Source organism: Petaurus breviceps, unplaced genomic scaffold (genome assembly GCF_028583685.1).
Source record: "Petaurus breviceps papuanus isolate PSGF00001 unplaced genomic scaffold, PetGlider_PUasm1.0 138, whole genome shotgun sequence".
Classification (NCBI taxonomy): Eukaryota; Metazoa; Chordata; class Mammalia; order Diprotodontia; family Petauridae; genus Petaurus; species Petaurus breviceps.
Window position 1 is genome coordinate 19,872,041 of NW_027185694.1, and position 17,210 is coordinate 19,889,250.

Consider the following 17,210-nt stretch of genomic DNA (forward strand, 5'->3'; position numbering starts at 1 on the left):
GACTCATCTAAGTCACGTGTCTCATTGTCAGCTTCGGTGGCCAACGGGAGAGGTAGATTTTGTTCGCGGAGTGTGTGTGGGAGGGAGGGATTCAGGTAGAACCAATCAGAGAAGGGGGGGAGTGTCTCGGTGACGAACAGCACGAAGGCGGGTAGTGCGGGGTTCCGGTAGCAAATGGGTAGGGGGAAAGAGAGGGCTGGAGGTGGGAGGTGGTGGAAGCGTCTGGGACCGGGTATGGGCACCGAGGTGTAGTCAGGAAGCTAGAGACGCAGGGGAGCTGATGATAAGGGGGAAAAAAGGAAGTCCAACACAGTTTGAGCAGAGGCACTGTGGTGCGCACGTGGAATTTTTGTTGCCCCACCAGGGCAAACATTTGCCTTCTCACCTTATGCCTGAAGGGCCCGTCTATTAGTGCCTTTCCCTGGTATCTTCCATCGCCACCAGTGTGCAGAAAATAGCGTACCTTGTAGTTAAAAGAGGGAGAAAGCCGTTACTCGTGGCCTAGGCCCGGCTGGTGCAGAGGCTGAACGAGCACTTCTTTCAGACAGATATTGTGATTTCCCTTTAAGGAGAAGGAGGGGCAGCGGACCGGTGATTTGACCGGGGTTAAGTCACTTCCAATGAGAAGAATCTTTCCACCCATGTCTTGTTACCTTCTTGGGCACTGAGAGGTTAAACTCCTTGCTAAAGGTGCTCCAGCAGCTCACATTCTCTTGGGAGAGAGATGGTATAATAAATGCCAAGTAATTTCAGGAATGGAAGAATGCTGATAATTGGAGAGAATCAGCAAAGGCCTCGTGTTGGAGGTGGAATCTGGGCAGTTCTTTGAAGGAACCTAAGGAGATGGAGGTGAGGAGAGGGTACATTCCAGACATCTAGGTCCTCTTATGCAAAGACATGGAGACATAATGTCCTATGTGAGCCAATGTTTAGCGTGCTATTTTGACTAGAACAGGGAATATGTGAAGGTGACTAAACTGAATAGATAGGAAGGGAAATGGGAGCCAGGTTGCAGAGAGCATTAAATGCCAAGTTAGTATTTTATTCTAGAGGCAGAAGGGAGTCATTGAAGATTTTTAAGCAGAGCATGACATGATAGATTTGTGTTTTGGGGATTTCAATTTGGCAGTTGTGTGGAAGATGAATTGGAGAAGAAAGAGACTAGAGACAAATAGACCAATTAAAAGACTATGTAGTCTAGGCAGGAAGTGATGAGGCCCTGAACTAGAGTTTGTGAATAGAGAGAAGAGGAAAGATACAAGGTGTTATGAAGATATTGTTGAAAAGACATCCAATCAATAGACATTTATTGTTTACTATGTGCCAGGTATTGTGCTAAGCACTGGGAATACAAGAAGGGGTAAAAGATAGCACCTCCCTGCAAGGAGCTTACAATCTAATAAAGATGTGGAAGTGGAAACAGAAGAAAGAGTGTTGGACGGTTAAAGGTTACAAGCATGGTGGAGGTATCAGCACATTTGTCAAACTTTGGGAGTAGGGATAGGTTTTGGGAGGAAAAACAATTTCCTTTTAGCTATGTTGTTTAAGTTGCCTACTGGAGATGCAGGTGAAGTTTTCAGCAGGCTGTTGATAATGCAAGCCTAGGTCTAGTTCAGGAGGATTAGGTCTGGATATATAGATTTGGGAGCCATCTGCATAGAGATAATATGAGATAATTAAGGGAGAGGATGTAGTAAGAAAAGAGAAAAGAACCTTGGGGGACATCACTCCTTAGTGGACTGTAGGAAGATGATTATCCAGCAAAGGAGACTGAGAAGGGACAGGCAGACAAGTAGGAGAGCCAAAAGAGAGTAGTGCTATGGAAGCCGAGGAGGGAAATGAAGGGAAGACTCCCTAGAGGGAAAGCAGTAGTTAACATCAAAAGCTGAAGAGGTCTAAAAGAATGAGGACTAAGAAATGGTCTCTGAATTTTAGCAATTGAGATATTGGTAAGCTTGGAGAAAACAGTTTCAGGCTGTTGGTGGGGTCCAGAAGCTAGACTGCCACGGATTCAGAAGCACCAGAATTGAACAGAAACTTTGAAATGTAAACAATAGGAATCTTTAGAAAAGTAAATATGTTTCTTCAAATGGAAAGAACGTGATTTTTATGATGATTTTTATATTCTAATAGAAAAAAGTATATACTCTTAGAACCTATTGTTTTCAAGGATCATAAACAAACTACTGAAAGGATAATACCTTGGTTGAATTTGTGCCAGAAATGCAGGGTTGGTTTAATACAACAAAAGCTATGAGCATAATTAACCATATTAATGACAAGATTAATAAAAACCATGATTATATCAGGAGATCCTGAAATAACCTTTGATAAAATTTAATACCCATTTCTGTTAAAAATATTAGAAAGGATAGGAATAAATACTTTCCTCAATACAGTAAATAGCATATCTAAAACCACAAGCCAAAATTATTATAATGGAGTAAAACTAGAGGTCTTTCCAATAAAATCAGGGGTAAGGCAAAGTTGTCTATTATTATCACTGTTATCATCAATATATTCCTAGAAATGCAAACTATAGAATTAGGACCAAAAGAAAAGAAATTGAGGGATGTAGCACTGGAAAAGAAAAAAACAAACTCATTTTTTGCAGCTAATATCTCTCTAAAGAACCCAAAAGAGTCAACTAAAATTTAAAACAAATTTGACAAAGTTGTAGGTTGTAAAATCCTGTATAAATCATCATCATTTCTGTACAGTACCCCCCTCAAAAAAGTAAAAACCCCCAAAACAAGAAGAAATAAAGAGAGAAGTTCTTTCAAAACTACAAAATGTATAAAATATTTGGGAGTCTATCTACCAAGACACAAGGAACTATGTGAATTCAACCATAAAAAATTATTTACAGAAATATGGGCCTAAATAATTAGAGAAATAGTAATACTTCATGAGTAGGCCATGCCATTAGTATAATAAAATTACAATATTGCTTAACTTACTCTATTCTATTTATATTCTATTTATTCTGTCATACCAACCTGCCAAAAAAATTACATTGTATGGGTAGAAAAATAATGAAATGCATATATAATATAAATAGATTTAATAAAAGCATTTATTATTTACTATATTCCAGGCACTGTATTAAGCACTTGGGGTACAGATAAATGAAAACAAGATGATTCTTGCTTTCAAGGATCTTACCATTCTAAAGGGGGAAAACAGCACATAAAAGAAAGTTGGAATGGGATGGGGGCATTTATAATCTCTGCAACAAAGTTGTAAATGTCCTGGGAATGTGGTAGAGGCCAGGTGCTGAGCAAGATAACACCCAAAGTGGCTTATCAGACCCTAAAATGACCCTAGGAGCACTCTTATTCTCAGTTGTAATGACTACTTAATTGGAATGCAGACCCCATGCCTAAAGAGATAAAGAGTCAAGAATCTCAAGGAAAAATTTCAAAAATGGGAAATTAGTGGGGCTAAATATTACCACATCTCAAAATATATTACGAAGCAGTAATCATCAAAACTTATTTGGTATTGGTTAAAAAATAGGTCAACCAGCAGAATAGAATAATAGTACATACTACAGAAGCAAACAAATACAGTGGTGGCATGGTGTTTGAACCCAAAGACCCCCACTCCTGAGACATACCTTACAAACAAAAATTGCTGGGAAACCTGGAGAGCTGTGTGGCAGAAATTAGACATATAGTGGGAACACCACATAATAAAATTCGTCCCAAATGAATATACTACTTAGATATAAAAGGTCACACAGTAAAAAAATTAAGAGGAGCAAGGAAGCATATACCTGGATATGGAAAGGGGAGGAATTCATGATAAAAAAAAAAAAAGTTTGAGGGGACTGTAGATAATAAAATACAGCTTTCATTACTTAAAAATTTTAAGCTTTTTTGTACAAACATCTAATTCCATTAAAATTAGGAGGGAAGTAATTAACTGGGAAAAAGTCTTTGTAGAATTAAAAAAAAGATCTGATATCCAAGATATTTAAGGGACTAAATAGTTTTCAAAGGGAGAAATCCATAATATCAACAATAATATGAATAATAACTTCAAATCATAGAGACATGCAAATTAAAGCAATATTGAGGTTCCACCTCACAGCCATCAGATTGTGAAAGATAACAAAAACAGAAAATGAAAATTGCTAGAGAGGCTGTGGAAAAACCAACACATAGAGTGGTTAATTGTTCCAGCCATTCTGGAAAGTAATTCAGAACTATTGTCTACCCAAAAAGTCACTAAACTATGGATACTCTTTGACTCAGCCATACCACTACTAGATAAATACTCCAAAGGCAGAGAAGGACCAGTATGCACCAAAATATTTGTAGCAACTCTTTTTAGTGTGACAAAGAACTACAAACTAAATGAGTATCCTATTGGGGAATAAATTAAGGGAAAGATATTACATGAATATAATTGAATATTATTGTTCCATAGGAGATGACAAAAGGTAGCATATGAGTTATTCTTTGAATGAATTTAAGGATTGTCTGAGTTGGAAATTAGGAGAGAGTTCATTTCAGGCAAAGAAACTTGGAAAACCTCATATGAACTGATGAAAATGCATCGGACATAACTAGAAGAGCCATTTTTACAATAATACTATAAAGAAAAACAACTTTAAAAGACTTTGATGAATGCAGTGAACAACCTTAATTCCAGTAAACTGATGAAGCACATTCCCCATATCCCATAACATGAAAGGTGCATAGTTAAATATACATTTTCTTACAAACCAAGGCTGAGAATTTGTTTTGCTTAACTATGCATATTTGCTACTAGGACTTTGTTGTTTTTTTTTTTGGTTTTTTCTTTTTTAATTGGGGTGGATCAGGGAGAGAGATGGGGTAGTGATAGGGTAAGGAAGAAAAAAAAAAAGAAAGAAGGAAGGATTGTTGAAGAATTTCCCCCCAAAATGAATTAAGTCCACAAAGAATCATGGATGAGCAGAATTACTTTGAAAGTTCTATGTTAAATTTATTATATTATTATTACTATATATAGTAGCAATAATACATTAACATATTTAAAGAGAAAAGCAAGGTGTATATGAGATTTGTAGTTTAACATCCATTCCTTTTTCTGTTCTACTGTATATATGGAAATACCCATTTTGTTTGGTCTTTGTTAAGTTCAAAAATAAAAATAAATTTAAAAAGTGGGAGGAAGGAAGAGGCAATGAATATAGACAGCTCTAGAAATCTGGCAGTAAAAGCAGAGCAAAAATAAAGGATTATAAGAAAGGAGGCACAGATTGGGTGTGCCTGGGTATGTCCCTGCTATGTATCTCAGGTGTCACTTGGAATTCTGCTTTCTCAGTATATCTTGTATTCTGCCTGTGCCCTGCTTTCTGTAGCTAACTGTCGAAGCTAACTGTGGAAAAACCACTGACCTGGAAAATAGATCCAGGAGAGATAATTTTAAACTTATTGGACTACCTGAAAGCCATGATCAGAAAAAGAGGCTAGAAATCATCCTTCAAGAAATTCTCAAGGAAAATTGCCCTGATATTCTAGAAGCAGAGGGCAAAATAGAAATTGAAAGAATTCACTGATTGCCTCTTGAAAAAGATCCCAAAAAGAAAACTCCTAGGAATATTATAGCCAAATTCTAGAGTTCCCAGGTCAAGGAGAAAATATTATAAGCAGTCAGGAAGAAACAATTTGAGTATTGTGGAAACACAATGAGGATAACACAAGACCTAAAAACTTCTACACTAAGGGATTGAAGGGCTTGGAATATGATATTCCAGAGGTCAAAGGAGCTAGGATTGAAACCAAGAATCACCTACCCAGCAAAACTTAGTATAATGCTTCAGGGGAAAATATGGTCATTCAATAAAATAGAGGACTTTTGAGCATTCTTTTTTTTTCTTTTTGCCTTTTGGAGGGCAATTGGGGTTAAGTAACTTACCTAAGGTTACACGGCAAGTTTTTTGTGTGTGGGTGTTAAGTGTCTGAGGCCCAACTCGGGTCCTCCTGACTCCAGGGCCTGAGCTTTACTCACTGCACCACCTAGCTGCCCTCAAGCATTCTTGATGAAAAAACCAGAAATGCATGAGAAGGTAAACAGGAAAAAGAAATCATAAGGAACTTATTAAAATTGAACTATTTACATTCCTACATGGAAAAACTATAATTGTGACTCATGAGACTTTTCTCAGTATGAGGATAGGAAGGGAATATGTGTGTGTGTGTGTGAGATGTATGTGTTTATAAATATATGTGTGAGTTTATTACACATGTGTGTACATTTATACATAGAGGGCACAGGATCAGTTGAATATGAAGAGATGATATCTAAAAAATAAAATTAAGAGGAGAAGCTGTGTAGCAGCAAGCACCCCAGCATCCCTAGGGTGGCTGCCAACACAGGTTTTTAGATCTGCTTTTCTAAAGGAAAGCAACTCAAGATGGGTTAACAATCTTGCTTTAATCAACCAATCAAACATATCATTTACCTAGTTCAGGGGAAAAAGTCAGCACCCCGAACTTCAGAATATACAGAGGTTACAAGCAGAAATTACAAGAAAACAGAAAAACATATCAAGCAGACAGTCTTCCAACTGTCCAACCATTATATCCATACCTAGTCATTTACCAGAGAGGGAAGCATCAACATATGGGTTTTTCAAAGGCAAGGGGCTCAACAGCTGCCCAGAGTCTCGTCTGGTCAAATCACACAACACTTCTCAAAGTGAGCCCCAAAACAAAGCCTCACATCAGGGTTTATATGGCCTTCTCCTGGCTCAGAGAATGTCCCAAGCCTCTCGACTCACTGCCCAATCACAAAGTATCTCCTGAAAAACATGCCTCCCACCACAGGCTCCAGGTGCACTTAAGCCTATCAAAGGGCCTAGGGGCAGGGAAGATCTTAAATTAGAATTCCCTTAACAAGCTGTCACTTTATTTATTATTTGGTAAGGGAGAGATATAGGCAGCTAGATTGTGGCTAGAGTGCCAAGCCTGGAGTCATGAGTTCAAATCCAACCTGAGACATTTTGTTCTGTGGCATCACCTATAGCTTCATCTCTCACATTCATAACGTTAGGGTTATTTTTGACTATGTTCTTTCACTTTTCATATACAATCAATCTGTTACCAAGTCTTATCTGTTACCTATTGCATATAAACCCATTACTAAGTTCTCCACATCTCCTATCTGTCCCAGCTTTTCTGTTCTCACTAACACCACCCTAGCTCAGATTTTTATCACTTAACCTTGCCTCAGTTTCTTCATCTGTAAAATGAGCTGGAGAAGGAAGTGGAAAACAACTCCAGTAACTTTGCCAAGAAAACTCCAGATGGGGTCATGAAGAGTCAGACATGAATAAAATGACACAACAAGGGAGAGATCCTCTGGTGTTCCTATGCTGGTTCTCTGTCCTGCTAAAAGGTGTGTGAGAAGGAAATCCTTAATGGTTTGGATGAAATCTTGATTTAGGGACAATATGAAACATAGCCTTGAATTAATGGAGAATTAAAAGAAATTTCTTGGCTTCACCCTCATCCCATACCTGGGAAATTCTCTAGCTTAATCTGAACCTCTATTTCAATGATAGACTTTATGATCAAATAAAACTGCAAAGAAATCAAGTGCTCTTCTAGAACACTTCAATCATCCTCCTAACCCCTTCCCATTTACTCTCCCACTTCTTTGGGGTGCCTGGAGTAAAAGTTGATACCACCTGTTCCTGAATATTATGGAAAAGAGTAGGGAAAAGTGAGGAGGTGTGTATTCAGTGTTTCAGATCTGAACCTTGATATTTAAACAGGAAGATAAGGACAGTGTGGGGAGTGAGGCTCGTCTCCCCTGCTTGAACGCACACTCCTCTGTATTTTTCAACATCAGGAGTTTTCCAACTCTCTGGCCTTGTTCTCTGTCCAGTCCCCTGCTCCTGGTCAAGCCCTCCTTCACTGTGCCTTAACAACTTCATTTACTCCCAGGGCTTCTGTCACCACCTCTATGGAGATGATCCCCAGATCTAAATCCCAAATCTGATCTCTCTTTCAAATTCCATACCTTTATTTCCAGTTTCCTAAAAACTGCCCCTGTGTGGTCTCACTAACATTCTCAGACTAAAATTCTTATTTTTTCTCCTAAGCACGCTCCTCCTCCTTCTGGCTTCATAATTTTCTTCTGTGGCACCACCTATAGCTCCATCTCTCATATTCATAACTTTAGAGTTATTCTTGACTATATTCTTTCTTTTTTTTTTGAACTTTAAATATTATTTATTTGGCTGAAAAACCACGAACTGATTGGGCTGATGGGCTCTCTGGCTGTGGGTGTCTAGGGACCCTCAATACTGGCTGAACTAGATTTGGGGGCAGGGAGGAGTCATGATGACACCTTTTCCTTCCCATTCCACCCAGTTCTTGGAAGATTCAAGGGGTAAGGGACAAGTGGAAAACAATGAGCAGATTGTGGGAAAACCCCAATTTTCAAACCCTGGCTCAGGTTCAGGGTAAGTCAAGGTTCCTTAGCTCTCTCTCAGTGCCCCATTAGGGCTGGGAAGAAATCTGAGGTAGCCAGAAAGCAAAGGATCTTATGTGGTCCTCATCCATGCCCCCAACAACCTTTGAGTAGAGAGGGACTCAGAGGTAGCTATTGAGAAGGGGAACTGCTGCTCCCTTGTCATCACCAGGCTCTCCCCAAACCTGTACCTGCTTCAGGGATAGCCCAACCCTGAATGGTCCTAGGCTGCCCTTGAAAAAAAAAAATGAAATCCTGGCCAGTGGCTCATCCAGTCTTCAGGGGCCCCTCAAGGGCAGCAGCTCAAAGGTCTACCTCAAAGGGTGACTGATCAAAGGCTCTGGTCAGTCAAGGCTGCTACAAGGTCTCTATCCCAAAGTTCAGTAAACTGAGGCCCTGCCCTGTGTTTCTACCAAACAACCAGCCCCTTAGCCCTGAAAGACCACATCTACATTTCCTTCTCTGTGTGATAATCTGGGCTGTGATCTCTCCCATGGTAGGGACCTCATATTTTCCTTCCCTGGCTCTCTCCAGAGTCCCTGGGTGAATACTGAACATGCTCCAAGATTTGGCTATGTGGAGAGGCACCTCTAGCTAACTCTTGCTTAGGTCCAGGCCCTCTCCAGATCAGATAAGTGACCCTGAGAAAGCCTTTGAACATGGGAGAAGCAGGAGAGAAAGGGTTCAATAAGGCTCCATAGGACTGCTGGTATCTGATAAGGGCACAGGGGTTTTTCCTTGGCAGGAGCTGTCTGATCCATTTTCTTCGCTCCCCATGGATGAGATCAGTCATGCCCAAGTACAGGTTTGCTTCCAAAACCAGACACTTCCCGGTCTAGGTGTCACAGTGGCTTCTTCAGGGGACACCAGGTAGTGTCAGGGTAGAGAAGGCAATGGATGGATTTAAACCTTGTGGGGTCCTGCTGCAGGCTGAAGGCACCACCCACACTCACAATGTTCCTACGATTCTCCAGGCCCCTGTAGCTCAGGGTGATCTGTCTGAGCAGGGTGTCAGCTGGTAGCCTCTGCAAGTTCTCCAGGTGGGAATGGAAGAGGGTGCTATGGAATAGTTTCACCTGAAGCAGTCCTTAGATGATATAGCCAATGGTGCAGTCATCAGGAAGTCTAACCTTCTCGGCAGTGCTGATGAAGTTGCCCAGGCTGGTCCCAGGACTCATTTTGAGGGCAAGACCTCTGCTGATGCAGAACCCAGCTCCTCCTGTGGCAAACCAGAACTTGACTGTAAACGAAGTTCCACTTCCCTGGGCTCTATCAGCAGCCTCAATAGGGTGGTCTAGACTAGGTCGCCCCACATAGACATCCTGACGTGGGGAAAAACCAGAGAGCAGCTGTAGGAGCCCTTTGGAGTTCACATCATCCACACGGCAGAACCATTTCCTTCCTGACTCGATGAACTTGTCATATTCCACAGACATCTTACAGCAGAGTGCCTGGTGTGTGTGCATGGCAGAACAATTGGTGTTGATGACATGATCTCCTGCTCGAATGCATAACTCTGGGTCACCATCCCTGAAGATAAAGGTCTCAGTTTCTCCTCCGTGTTAGGCCCTAGACGTGACAAGTCCCTCCCTTACCAAGCCTGGGGAGGGAGAAGATAGGGAAACCAATGAGTGAGCAGGCGGTGGCGGTGGGGCCTCGGTGGCAACTTCGGCCCCTTTAAGGTCATCCCCCCCTTGACTATATTCTTTCACCTTTCATATACAATCTGTTACCAAGTCTTGCCTGTTACCTACCGCATATAAATCCATTACTAAGTCCTCCACATCTCTCTTATCTATCTTTTGTGTTCCCACAAACATCAGATTGTCATCACCATTTTTCTGCCTGGACTATTAATAGTAACCTCACAGACATTCCACTTTCTGCCCTCTTGTAATCTGCCTTCCTGACTCATGCCACAGCAGTTGTTCTTATGCTATGGGCATCATTCCCCCCCCACCTTAGTTGTCAAGGTTCTCTATAATCTAGTATTTGATACTACCTTTCAAGCCTTATTTTATGTTATTTTCTTTCATGACAAACTATTATCCTACCTAGATGTCTTTCCTCATGAAGGCACTGTGCATAGAATGTCCTTTCCTTGTTAAATACCTATCTATCCTTTAAAACCCAAATCATATAGCACCTCTTTATGAAGCTTCCATAGACCTCCCAGTTAGTAATGGCCTTTGTTTTGCTACTCTTGGTGCCAAAAGTCAGTTAGAACCCTGGCTCTACCACTTACTAGCTATGAAACCTTAGCCAAGTCATTTTTTACTGGCTCTCAGATTCCTCCTCTATTAATTTAGGGCTGAATTGGGTAGGGTGACTTAGTTTATATAATGCTGGGTATGGAGTCAGGAAGATCTGAGTTCAAATGTGGCCTCAGACACTAGTTGTGTGACCTTAGGCACGTCATTTAACCTGTTTGCCTCAGATTCCCCATCTGTAAAATGAAGATAATAATAACACCTAACTCAGGGTTGTTGTAAGGATCAAATGAGATGATTGTAGTAAAGGCCTTTGCATGGTGCATAGTGGCATATAGTAAGTACTTTATAAATATTAGCTATAAATCCTGCCTCAGATACTTAACTTGGCTGTGTGAACTTGGGAAAATCTCTGTTTGCCCCAGGTTCTTCATCTATAAAATAAGGGGTTTGGATTAGACGCCCTCTTAGGGAACCTTCAAATCTTAAAACTTCGCCAGCTCTGAATCTCTGACGTGCAAAACCCTCCCACCTCTAAATACTGTGATCCTACTTGGCCAACAGCGTAGCCGGGATAAGAAGGTCTAACCCTTATTGGATGATCGTGGCTTAGGGGCGGGGAGAAATCCTTCGAGTTCATTGGTTTGGATGGAAGAGAGGGGGAGAAATCCTTCTAGTTCTCTGGTCTGGATTGGGGGACGAGGAGACGTCATTCCAGACTATTGGCCCACGGGAAAAAGGGAGCCTGCAACGCGAGGCCTCATGGGAGACGTAGTCCCTCCGAGTCTGCGCTCTTTGGCCCTAACTGCGGTTCCTGCAGCTTTGGGGGGAATTCGTGGGGGATTCGCGGGAGATTTTTCTTCCTTTTCGGAGTCAGGGGCCCGGGTTTCCCCTTGTTATGTCCCCAACATTCGGTATTGGAACACTCTTTGCTTTCATTCTCGGTTTCGGCTCTCAGAGCCTTTCTGGCCCTGGATTAATTTTAGGTTTTAAAGAAAAGGGATTAAAGCCTGAGCTGTGAAGCCAACACCAGGCATATCTGGCGGGGGGCGGAGGGTGTGTGTGTGTGGGGCGGGGGCCACTGGTCAGATTGACAGCCACCCCCCCCCCCCCCCCAAAAGCTTGGAAGTCTCTCCTCCTGCACGCATCTTTGTCTTGGCCGGGCCTCATCCCTCTGCGCCCACAAATGTTATCTATTCTTTGCTTTCCTGTACTTGTCTTGTACTTGTACCTGCCCTATACCTCCAACTATATTTTTGTAAGCCCCTTGAAGCCCTGGACAGTCTTTTGCTTCTTAATTTTACTGGGGTGTTTTTCTTTTACATTTACAAACATTTACAGATCACTCCCACTTTGTAATAAGTCTCTCTAACAAGTAAAACAGTTATATAAAACTTATAATACAGTGGTCTCATCTGAAAGTGCATGCAACATTTTACATCTGTAGTACCCTTCCGCCTCTATTAAAAATAGAAAAATTAACATCTCTCCAAGGTCCTACCACATTGAAAAAGAAAAAAGAAAAATTTTCTTGTAACAAATATGCATAGTGTGGCAAAACAAATTCCCTCAAGGCCTATTAGAAAAATATCTATGACCTCTCTAATGGATAACATGTTTCATCACTGATTTTCTGGAATAAGGAATGGTCACTGTATCAATGATAGTTCTTTCCTCTTTCAAAGTGGTTTTACAAGTGTTGTTATTGTATAAATTGGATAGGAGAAAATTTCATAACCAAGAAATAGAGAGGATCACAGAAGATAAAATGGATAATTTTGATTACACAAAATTAAAGTTTTTGCACCAACCAATCTAATAAAGTTTTGATTAAAAGGGTAACATTTAATTGGTAAAAAAAAATATTTGAAGCAAATTTCTCTGATAAAAGTTTCACTTTCAAGATATATAAGGAACAGATTCAGATTTATAAGTAAAAGGGCCATTTCTAGTTGTTAAATGATCTAGCAATATGAACAGATAGTTCTCAAGGGAAGAAACCTAAATTAGTTATAATTATATTAAAAAATGCTCCAAATCATTACTAATTAAAGAAATGCAAATCAAAGTAATTCTGAGAGTCCATCTCACATTCAAGGAGCAAAGATTACAAAAAAAGGAAAATGATAAATGCTGGAGGGGCTGTGGGAAGAAAGTCCATTGATGCAATTAAGAGTACTCAAATTCTCTAAAGCAATTTGGAATCAAGCACAAAAAGTTACCTAAACAGTACATGCCCTTTGATGTTGCTATACCACTATTAGGCTCATGTCCAAAAGAGATAAAAGAAAGAGGAAAAGGTCCTACATGCAAAAACACTTGTTTTTGTTTTTTAGTCATTTTTAGTTGTATCTGACTCCTTGTGACCCCATCTGGGGTTTTCTTGGCAAAGATATTGGAGTGGTTTGCTACTTCCTTCTCCAGCTCATTGTATAGATGAGGAAACTGAGGCAAACAGGGCTGAGAGACTTACTCAGGATCACCCAGCTAGTAAGTATCTGAGGCCACATTTGAAGAACTCAAGAAAATGAGTGTTCCTGACTCCAGGCCTGGCACTGGATCCTGGGCAAGTCACTTAATCTTGTTTGCCTCAGTTTCCTAATCTGGAAGCATGGAGTGTGGACACAACTGAAAGGACTGGACAACAAAAATGAAAGGACTATAGACTTGGAGTGTGATGTCATCTAGTTCATCCCCTTCTTTTTACAAATGAGTAAACTGAGTCCCAAAGAGGTTGAGTGACTTGTCCAAATGACAGATACTAGTGGTAGAGCTAGGGTTTAAACTCAGAACTACTAATTTCAAATCCTGCTCTCTCCATTCTGTATCATGCTGACTTCTACTTAGTGGCAGAATCCCACTGGTAAATGGTAGAGCCAGAATTCTAACACAGGTCTTTGACTCTTAAGTTCTGTACTTTTCCCACCACAACCATGTCTTCTGGGAGGAAAGCACTAGGTTATATAGGAAAGACCTATGTTATAATATACAGGCTTGTGGTGAGTACAGAATGGCACAATCCAAAGAGTACTGAATTTGGACAATTGGGTTTTGAAGCCTAGTCCCTGCCACTTAATGCTTTTGGGAGCTGGGCAAGTCAGTCCAGCTCTCTGGGCCTCGGATTCCCCGTAAGTAAAATGAAGGTTGGACTAGGTGAACTTGAAGATCCCTCTAACTCCAAATCTGTGGTTTGTAACAACATGATGTAAACATTCAGTAAATTCTTCATAATGAGTTAATACACTGGTAACATTTTCCAATCTTCATTAATGAAAAGACAGCAGTTGCTGTCTGACCCAAAGGGTCTAATTTAAGAAATTATAAGTTTTAGAGAGCCATAAGTTTCATGTGGAAGAGTCAAATGAAGCTTTAGGGCCAGGGTCTGCGTACACTCAACTGATGATTTGGGAGACATGGGGAGGGGGGAGTGGAGGGAGAAAGGAAGATGAAGACTGAAAACTAGATGCCAAAGAAACTACCAAAGAAACAAGGAGCAAGGCATCTCTAGTAATTGAGCGGAAGGAGATTAGGCTCAAAGTAAAAGTGGAGGTATTTGCTTTCTGGTATAATGGTGACATCTCTGAGCCACTAGGAATGCTATGGACCATGCCTGAAATGCTCTCCCACTTCACTTCTGTTTCTTGGAATGGCTGGTTTCCTTTGAGCCTCAGTTCAAGTGCCATTTTCTACATGAGGTCTTTCCTGATACCCTCATCTGGTGTAGTGCATAGAGCATTAAGTAAGCCACTTACTACCTGTATGACCCTGGGCAAGACACTTAACCTCTCTGCCTAGGTTTCTTCAACTGCAAAATGGGGATAATAATATCTACTTCACAGGGTTGTTGTAAGGATCAAATGGGATAATATTTGTAAAGTGCTTAGCACATAGTAGGCACCATATAAATAACCATCCTCGTTACATAATCATCGCCCTTATTGTCATTCCAATTAGAATTTAAGTTTCTTAAAGACAGAGGCTGTTTGGATTTTGTTTTTGTACCCTAATGCCTAGCATATAGTAGGAGTTTAATAAATGCTTGTTATGGATTGCTCAGAAGATTAAGATATTTCAGAGGGACTAGCATAATAACATAAAGTGAGGAGGGAGCTTGTGCATGAAGGTTGCTGTGTTTTTGTACAGCTATGTGATAAAAATGGATTTTTACATTTTAAAATAAAGTTTTATTGTATTTAGAACTATAAAAAAACCCCACATTCTTAGCTCACTGGCCTTATAAAAAAAGGAGAAGGCAGGCAGGATTTGTCCCCTGGGCCCTGATTTGCTGATCCCTGTTTTACTTAGCCCCATAAAAGCACAGAGCCACAGAAACAGATAGATACACATACAGATAGATACAGATATAATATATGTGCAGAAAGGAATGAGACCACATATAGACAGAGAGAATAGGTGTGGTCACCTATGTACAGAAAATCATGTTGAGATACACATTTCAGTTTCATGGGCCTCTTGAGTTCTAAATCCATAAGCAAGAGTATTGGGTTTAGAATAAAGAAAACCTGTATTCAGAGCCAACCTTTGATGTTTACTAGCTGTGCATCCATGAGTAAACTGCTCAACTTTTCTTAACTTCAGTTTTTTTATTCTGTAAAATAGAGAGAATACTGTTTCCCTACCTTTTGGCATTGAGAAGAGTAAATGAGAATGCAGCAATCCGGTTGTTGTTGCATATCTATTCCACAAGGTGGGGCCAGCATGGAAGAATGAGAGCCTAAACTTTATTATTCTCATCATCTCTTAATTGGATTTACATGGTTCTTAGGTCTTTTCTGTCTGAGAGGTTCTTATTCTGTACAGAAATATCCCTCCTTGATTTTAAATATAACCACAGAAATATGATAATCAAGCATCATTCGAGACTCTTTGATTCCTGCAGGGGCAAATAACATTTTTTCTCTAAGCTTTGTTTTCCTAATTTGTATCTGCTGTCTCTCCATTTAAATGTGAGTTCCTTACTATTCTTACTATCTTACTATTCTGTTTGTATCTCCAGTGCTAAGCACAGTGCTCCCCATAGAGCAAGCATTTACTTAATAAATTTTTTCTTCCTCCATTCATTCATTTATTCCATAAAATGGGAATAATAACATTTGATATAATTACCTTGTAAGACTGTTAGGAGAGAAGGTATAGAAATGTGAATTATTATTAAAAATCTCCCTTCCAGTTGTTCTATTTCCCTCTTCAATAAATGACTTCCTCCTAATTATTTTTAGAGTTTCTTCTGGAAATATTAGTGTATATTTTGTTTAATATTTCAGTAATAGGAGGATGAGTAGAACCAAGACCAGCAATAGAGCAATTAATTTAAGGATACTGAATCAAGAATTTTAGAAAGTACATACCACCTTATCTCTTCATATCTCTTAGAATCTTCTCTTCCTTTGGGTTGTATCTCTGATTCTAAACATGTTTGCAGTAACTTTCCTTTTTGTCACAGGCAGTAGAAAACATACATTGCAAGTTTTATAGTAATGGAATGCAAAGGGGGAATAATACCAGGACTTGTACAGAACATGCCTTGTCCATGGTAGTTAGTATCTCCCAGGATTTTCCTTGTAGCTCACGGAACTTCCTGGCCATCTCCAAACTATGCCACCTGTATAACTGCTTTTTCCTCCTCCCTTTAGTACTTGAACTCCTACCCTGTGTTCAGATTGGTGAACTTTCACCATTCCTGGTCTAGTTACCTTCCCCACTGCATACTTCCTCTCCATACTGTTGGGCTCCTACTCTTCTCCATCATCTTGCTTTTCATCTCTATACTGCCTTTATGTTTTGTCTTTCTTTGTTGCAATATAAGCTCCCTGAAGGCAGAAACTATCTTGCTAGCTTGCAATGCCTGGCATATAGTAACTGCTTAATAAATGCTTTTGTCATTCATTCTGAATGTTGCTTTGGGAGTAGAATGAAACTTTGGGTTTTCTTTTTCCCTCCTCTGTGTTCACAAAGGACTCTTCTACTTCCTCCCCCTATAGTATATCAGATTTTAGCTCCAAATTATCTAGAAAACTACATTCTCCTACCTCTTTACATAACAGGTAATGGACATTTTCTTCAAGTCACAGCTTATAAGAAAGTGCTCTTGAGAAAGATGGTACAACTAGGTGTAGTGCTAGAGATATCAGAGATTCAGTTTGAAGAAGCATCACAGGAGGAGAAATCATGGAATTCATACTCAATACCACAGGAAACAGTGAAGGGCCCAAATGAGCACTCTCAGCCCTTTTAGGACTATTAAAAGGATCAAAGATTTCTTTTTGGATAATGGAAGATATCAAGTATTTTAATGAGAAACATGGCAGGTAGTCATGTTTCTTGAGCAGAAAGTAAGAGCTAGACATAGCTTCATAGTATTGGTAAGGAAGAAAGTGGATTAAATTAATTAAGAGAATGAGATCTTTGTGCTAGTGACCATGTTCAAAGATACTCCTCAGGGATATTGTATAGGAAAATTTTAAAAATATATAGCTTCTCTGGGAAAGACTAATTTACTTTATTCTG

At 40.0% G+C, this 17,210-nt stretch overlaps 1 pseudogene; it reads right to left on the bottom strand.

The window, feature by feature from the left end:
- Window positions 1-8,198: 8,198 nt before the first annotated feature.
- Window positions 8,199-11,395, bottom strand: LOC138144119 (beta-1,3-N-acetylglucosaminyltransferase radical fringe pseudogene; annotated as a pseudogene).
- Between the last annotated feature and the right edge of the window lie 5,815 nt (window positions 11,396-17,210).